The sequence below is a fragment of the Anabrus simplex genome, chromosome 4 (assembly GCF_040414725.1).
Source record: "Anabrus simplex isolate iqAnaSimp1 chromosome 4, ASM4041472v1, whole genome shotgun sequence".
NCBI classification, from domain to species: domain Eukaryota; kingdom Metazoa; phylum Arthropoda; class Insecta; order Orthoptera; family Tettigoniidae; genus Anabrus; species Anabrus simplex.
In genome coordinates, this window is record NC_090268.1 from 176674887 (window position 1) to 176682353 (window position 7467).

Genomic DNA, 7467 nt, shown 5'->3' on the forward strand with positions numbered 1-7467 from the left:
ATATAATTCTCAAATATTTATATTATTAGTGGTCTTATCGATAAATACTACATAAAAAAGTTATAAAGAATAAAATTTCCGATAATTTCTGTCATACATTGTTACCGTATCGGCTTTGATAACACATATATTAAAGAATTTGTATTTTTGTTGCAAAGTCCATATCAACGCCGAGCCACGAGAAAATGGGTTAACAGAATTTAATGAAAGTCGGAATATAGATTCGCGGAATAAGAAACTACAGTCTAAGTTATAAACAATTTCATTCGCCGTGTATGAAATTGTAGCTTAGGGGAGGGCACCTAAAATTTAATGTTTAAATACCTATGTTAATGGTCCTATTGAAAAGTACTACATAGCAAAAGTTATAGAGAATACAATTTCCAACCATTTATGTTTTATTCAATATTTTTCGATTTTACCGTACCGACTATGATAAGAATGCTATTTCAGAGGAAACTAAATGTGAAGGCCTACAATATTGAAAGCGCGTAACATTGATCAACAATAACATTACATTGACAATTGTTTGTTGTGATGTCCTTTGTCTCTTATACTGCCGCTGAACTCCGATAACCGGGCGAGCTGGCCGTGCGCGTAGAGGCGCGCGGCTGTGAGCTTGCATCCGGGAGATAGTAGGTTCGAATCCCACTATCGGCAGCCCTGAAGATGGTTTTCCGTGGTTTCCCATTTTCACACCAGGCAAATGCTGGGGCTGTACCTTAATAAAGGCCACGGCCGCTTCCTTCCAACTCCTAGGCCTTTCCTATCCCATCATCGCCATAAGACCTATCTGTCTCGGTGCGACTTAAAGACCCTAGCAACTCCGATAGATGGGATTACTGCTCCGTACCGAGTATAACAGCCTGACTGAATATTGGTGAGAAATCGCTGGGGAGTTAGAAAACTTTCTTCTTTAGCATGTCATTCCTCTGGTACATACATTTCCTGATACCGTACTGCTGGTACGTAACTCACTGGATCATCATAGTATTCCAGCTATTCGAACCCTACTCTGACGTGCTGTTTTGAATGAGCAGTGTGCGCTCTTAAGGCAGAGGCTCACTTAGTAGTAGTAGTAGTAGTAGTAGTAGTAGTAGTAGTAGTAGTAGTAGTATGACCTGGTCTATAATTACGATTTAGGCATATTCAAAATTAAAGCACCACAATTCACTAAATAACTCGAAGTTCAAAGATGAAAAGAGCCGTTTCGTAGAAAGAGCTTCTTCCTCTTCACTTTTTATTAAATTCTACATTAATTTTATTCAAAATTAGCAGTGAAAAGGGAGTTTATCCTCTAAAGTCAGATAGATTTTTCCGCCGCCAGTGTAGTGAATTGAGATTTTCCGACTCATCGGGTACTCCTAGAAAACAGATCAGTAAAAGGACATTTACGTAAGACGTTAAAATAACACATTAAAATACGTAACACAAACTAAAATGAAGTCAATGGGATAAAAGCGCAAGTCACACAAAAAACACTAGGACAAAGGACATCATCACACACAATAAAACAGACCACTATCCCTCATAAAGCGGATGACGATGTCTGCTGACTGGTCGTCATCTCGCAAGGTAAGGGAAATTGTACTCGGAAGGTTAATGCCCGGTTTCTGGAATGGTGAGATATCTTTCCGATAGCTATTGCTTTGTTACAGCTGTCGACTCGATAAATCTTCGCAGCGTTGCACAGCGGAACAGCAGCTAACTTATCGAACTGTCAACTATTGGCTCGTTGATCAAGTTTCATAAATACAAACTAGATACCAGCCGTCGTACTGCTTTGTTTTTGTGCATTAGGTGTGGCCCCTAGATCGTCAGGTGCATGCGCACAAGTAATGCATCGCATTTGAGCTTTCTGTGCAGCTCCTATATCCCCTCTTTGCCACGCAGCAAGAAATGGGTATTCGACTAGTTCTTGCAGACGTGAGTGTCAGTTTCGTGGTGTTTAAGGACTTTCAGAAGAATTTGATATTGTTTGAGGTTTTCTAATGAAATATGCACACGAGGGGCACATGTCACGCGCAATCCAGTTTACACTGAGCCTTATAAGTATACCGTATCTCTTCCCTGTTATTACAAAATATGAACATTGTATGATCACAGTATAACGATATATATCGGGTAATTATCATAATTGTATAAGCTGTTAGTTCCTTGTAATGTAATATCGTTAATTAAAAACAATCCCACGATAGGAGTATATGCTCACTGTCAATGCAAGTAGGCCTGCAGTAGGCCTACTAAGATAAATGTGTAATTATCTGTTATATTCAGTTACTGGTACCAGTGCTTTTATGGACACGAATGCAGTCACAGATACAAATATGATAAGACTCAGTAGTACTGAATCTTAAGGGTATCGTAACTAATAATCGATCAACAGGGGACAATGGAAAATTATTTGTCATAGTACGCAAATTGTCGCCTGTATACTCTATCAAACCTACGACAGTATATTTGTTTAGCCTCAATCTGTCTTTGAATTCATTTTCTTTACTGTATACTTCATTAGAACATTATGCCGACGATGAAATAATCGTGGTCGTTCTAGAATGTGGAAGAAGATGAGAAACCCATAGAAAATTTTAACAAACACAATGTTAGCTGCTGATACTGAAGTACTGCGCACGCGCCCACCAAGATAACAAATAGATATCTCCTGCTCAGGGCCCTCTAATGCCCGGTTTCTGGAACGTGAGATATCGAACCTATAGCGGTATCGAATGGTTAACTTGTGTTTTGGCGTTGCACGAACGTAAGATACATCTATCGGTTCGACAAATCGCTTGCTAACTTAGAGGGCCCTGAGCAGGAGATATCTATTTGTTAACTCGCTGGGCGCGTGCGCAGTACTACAGTATCAGCAGCTAACATTGCGTTTGTTAAAATTTTCTATGGCTTTCTCATCTTCTTCCGTCGGCCTAATGTTCTAATGAACTATACAGTAGTGAAAATGAATTCAAAGACAGACTGAGGCTAAACAAATATACTGTCGGAGGTATGGTAGAGGTTACAGGCGACAATTTGCGTCCTGTAACAAATAATTTTCCATTGTCCCCTGTTGATCAATTATTAATTACGATAACCTTTGAGATTCAGTACTACTGCGTCTTGTCATATTTGTATCTGTGACTGCATTCGTGTCCATAAAAGCACTGGTACCAGTAACTGAGTATAACAGATAATTACACAATTATCGTAGTAGGCCTACTGCAGGCCTTCTTGCATTGGCAGTGAGCATATACTTTTATCGTGGGATTGTTTTTAATTAACGATATTACATTACAAGGAACTAACAGCTTATACAATTATGATAATTACCCGATATATATCGTTATACTGTGATCATACAATGTTCATATTTTGTAATAACAGGGAAGAGATACGGTATACTTATAAGGCTCAGTGCAAACTGGATTGCGCGTGACATGTGCCATTCCTGAGCATATTTCATTCGAAATCCTCAAACAATATAACATTCTTCTGACAGTCCTTAAACACCACGAAACTGACACCCACTTCTGCAAGAACTAGTCGAATATCCATTTCTTCCTGCATGGCAAAGAGGGGATAATAGGAGCTGCACAGAAAGCTCAAATGCGATGCATTACTTGTGCGCATGCGCCTGACAATCTAGGGAACACACCTAATGCACAAAAACAAAGCAGTACGAGGGGTGGCATCTAGTGTGTATTTACGAAACTTGATCAACGAGCCAATAGTTGACAGTTCGATAAGTTAGCTGCTGTTCCGCTGTGCAACGCAGCGAAGATTTATCGAGTCGACAGCTATAACAAAGCAATAGTTATCGGAAAGATATCTCATCATTCCAGAAACCGGGCATAAGTTAGCAAGCGATTTGTCGAACCGATAGATGTATCTTACGTTCGTGCAACGCCAAAACACAAGTTAACCATTCGATACCGCTATAGGTTCGATATCTCACGTTCCAGAAACCGGGCATTAGACTACGGCGCAGATCGACCAGGTCCACACAATCCGTAAGGATGTGTACCACGGTAAAATGGTCGCCGCAGGTACACACCGGAGGGGGTTCTCCTTTCAAGAGATGCGAGTGAGTCAAGATACCGTGGCCGATCCGAAGACGACATCATACCAAGGTTCCCTTCGCGAAGCCCGAAGGGAAGTCCTCCATACCTTCGTTGTTCCTTTTATCCCTCTCAGCTTACTGGGAAGTGGATGGCCTGCCACTCCATCTCCCAATGGGAAATAACCAGATGTCTCAGCTGAGAGCGAATATCACTTTCTGGAACCTTGAAAGGCAACGGGGGCAGTGTAACTGCCTCCTTGGCAGCCTGATCTGCTAACTCGTTCCCTTCTATGCCCATGTGGCTTGGGAGCCACAGAAACGTGATTCTGGTGCCGGCGTTAGAACACCCGGCCAGCAGATCCTGGATCCGCTGCACCAGAGGGTGTCGAGGGAAACAGGTTTCAATAGACTGGAGCGAACTCAAGGAGGCAGTACACACAAGAAAATGTCGGCGCTCATTGTACAGTGCGTACCGCAGAGCTTCACACATAGCATAGAGCTCTGCTGTGTACACACTAAAGATTTCCGGGAGAGCAAAAAGAAACCTACCAAATTGACGGCAACGAACGCACAGCCCACCTTCGTATCTGTCCTTGAACCATCCGTGTAGACGACGACTGAACCTGGATAGCGGCCAACAACGGACAGGAAGAGCCTCCAATAAATCGAAGGGTCCGTGTTAACCTTCGGGCCAGTGTGCAGATCCAGGATTACTTCAGGTCGTCGTACGACCCACGGAGGTACCCCACTTGGTTGTCTGACAAGGCAAGGTACCGAAGGTACGTCAAACAACCTGCAACTGCTATCCAAGCGTATTCCAAACTGCCGTGTCGCTCGAGGTCAAGCTTCGCACAGCAAACGGTTGCCATTGTTGAACACGCAAGGATAGCTTCGATGAAGTGGCATCTGTAGCAAATTTGCAGCATACAAAAGCAGAAGTTGCTGCCGCCTCAAGTGTAAAGGCGGCACACCAGACTCAGCGAGCAGGCTGGCGATTGGGCTTGTACGAAAAGCTCCCGTGGATGCTGTTCAGCTTCGCAAGAACACTTGGTCTTGCCGGGCCATATGCTGCACTGCCGCAATCTAAACTGGATAAAATGTCTTCCCTGTAAAATCGTAGGAGCACCGCACGATCAGGTCCCCAAGAAGTGCTGCTAAGGAGCTCGAAGAGATTAAGCGTCTTGGTGCGTTGCACTTTTAGCTCCCGCACGTGTGGCTCCCACGATATTTTAGTGTCAAAAAGGAGCCCAAAAATTCGGTAAGTGTCAACAACTGGAAGAACGACATTTCCTAAATAAAGCTCAGGATGGGGGTGAACAGTACGTTGACGGCGAAAGCGGACAACAAAGGTCTTTGCGGCAGAAAACCGAAAGCCATGTTCTAAGGTCCACTGCTCCACCCTCTGAATAGCTTGCTGTAATTGTCGCTCTGCGACTGCCATACTGCACGAGCTATAGTGCAGAGCAAAATCGTCCACATATAGCGACGGTATTACTGCTAGACCAGCAGCAGCGACAATACCGTTTATGGCAATCGGGAACAGAGTGACACTCAGGACCGATCTCTGTGGGACTACATTTTCTTGAACGTGGTATTGCGAATAGGTCCTCCCGACTCGGACACGAAATAGACGGAGGGACAAAAAATTTCTCAATAAAGACCGGCAAGTTACCTCGGAATCTCCACTGATGCTGGACTGAAAGGATACCATATCGCCAGGTGGTGTCGTAGGCATTTTCTAAGTCAAAGAAAACAGCTACCAAATGTTGTTTGCGGAGAAACACATCCCAGAAGGAACTCTCGAGTCGTACCAAGTGGTCTGTGGTGGATCGAGGGACTCAAAAACCACATTGGTACTCGGACAAGAGTCCTAGTTTCACCAGACACCACATGAGTCGGCGATTTACCATCCTCTCAAATAGCAAACACAGGCAGTTTGTAAGACAAATCGGTCTGTAACTTCCTGCATTCTTAGGATCTTTGTCAGGCTTGGGGACACGAATTACGATACCCTCTCGCCACTGAGACGGAAAAACACGCTCTATCCAGATTCGGTTGAACACACGAAGGAGATATATAGGAGACAATCATCGGTAAGGTGTTGCAATATCTGGTTATGGATGTTGTCCGGTCCAGGAGACGTGTCCTTGTAAAGCGCTACGGTGCTGCGGAGTTCCCACTCCGTAAAGGGCACTTTGTAGTCCTCTGAAGCTTCGGTGGCAAAACTAAGGTGATGACGTTCTGCCTCCCGCTTCTGAGCGAGGAAACCAGGATGGTAATTCCCGGAGCCAGGTACATCCGCGAATTGACTAGCTAGATGGTTACCATTCGTGAGAGGGTCAGTGGCGAAACTGCCTGCAAAGGAAATTCCCGGTATTGGAGATGATACTTGGATACCGAAATCCGTCGAAGCTTAGTCCACACTTGAGATGGAGTATGTGACTTCATAGACGACACATATCTCTCCCATGACCTTCCTACTTTGGCGAATAAGAACTCACGCCTGAGTGCGGAGTTTCTTAAATGTACAAAGTTGGCCACAGTAGGCTGTCTACGGTAATGTTTAGGAGCGCGACGGCGTTCTTTGATGGTTGCTGCTATTTCATCGTTCTACCTAGGAACAAATTTTTGGCGAGGAGTCCCCGAGAAGAGCGGAATGGACTCCCGGAGCAGCAAGAATAACTTGGGTGACGTAAGTTATTTCCTCGCCGACGGTCCGCCTGATATCGTCATAAAGACAGCTAGAGATGTGTACTTTGGCCCATCAGCTTGTTTTTAAGAGTCCATCGAGCGGGAGCCTTGACGGATTTATGTTTCAACAAAGGAATGATGATCGGAAAATGGTCACTGTCACAGAGATTATCGTGTGTATTCCACCGAAACAGCGGAACCAACATTCGGCGAGAATATGTGGCGTAAGGTACAATAAAGTAAGTTGGTTCCCATGTGATCAAAATACATAAATCCAGCTCTGCTGATAATATTTCCAGCTCTCTTTCCGGGGGCAAGGCATCTCAGAGCTCCACATGGGGTGATGGGCGTTAAAATCACCCAATAAGAGGAAGGGAGGTGGAAGCTGATCAATAAGATCAGTGACATCAATTATGTTAAGAGGCTGGTCTGGTGCAAAGTAAACATTATTCACTGTTGCTCTGACAGGCAGAGGTACCCGCACCGCAATTGCTTCCAGTGGGGTCCATGGAGGAACCTCTTCGCTATAAGTATCAGAACGGAAAAAGGCACACGCCGCCAGACGCCCGGTGGGCATAATATCGTTCTGTCGAGTATAGTCTGAAATTTCTCAAGACCATAGACCAGGCCTGAAGTTGGTCTCCTGAGTACAGACTATACTCGCTGCCTACTCTAATGAGCTGACGTAACTCAGCAATTTGCCTGTCATAACCGTTACAATT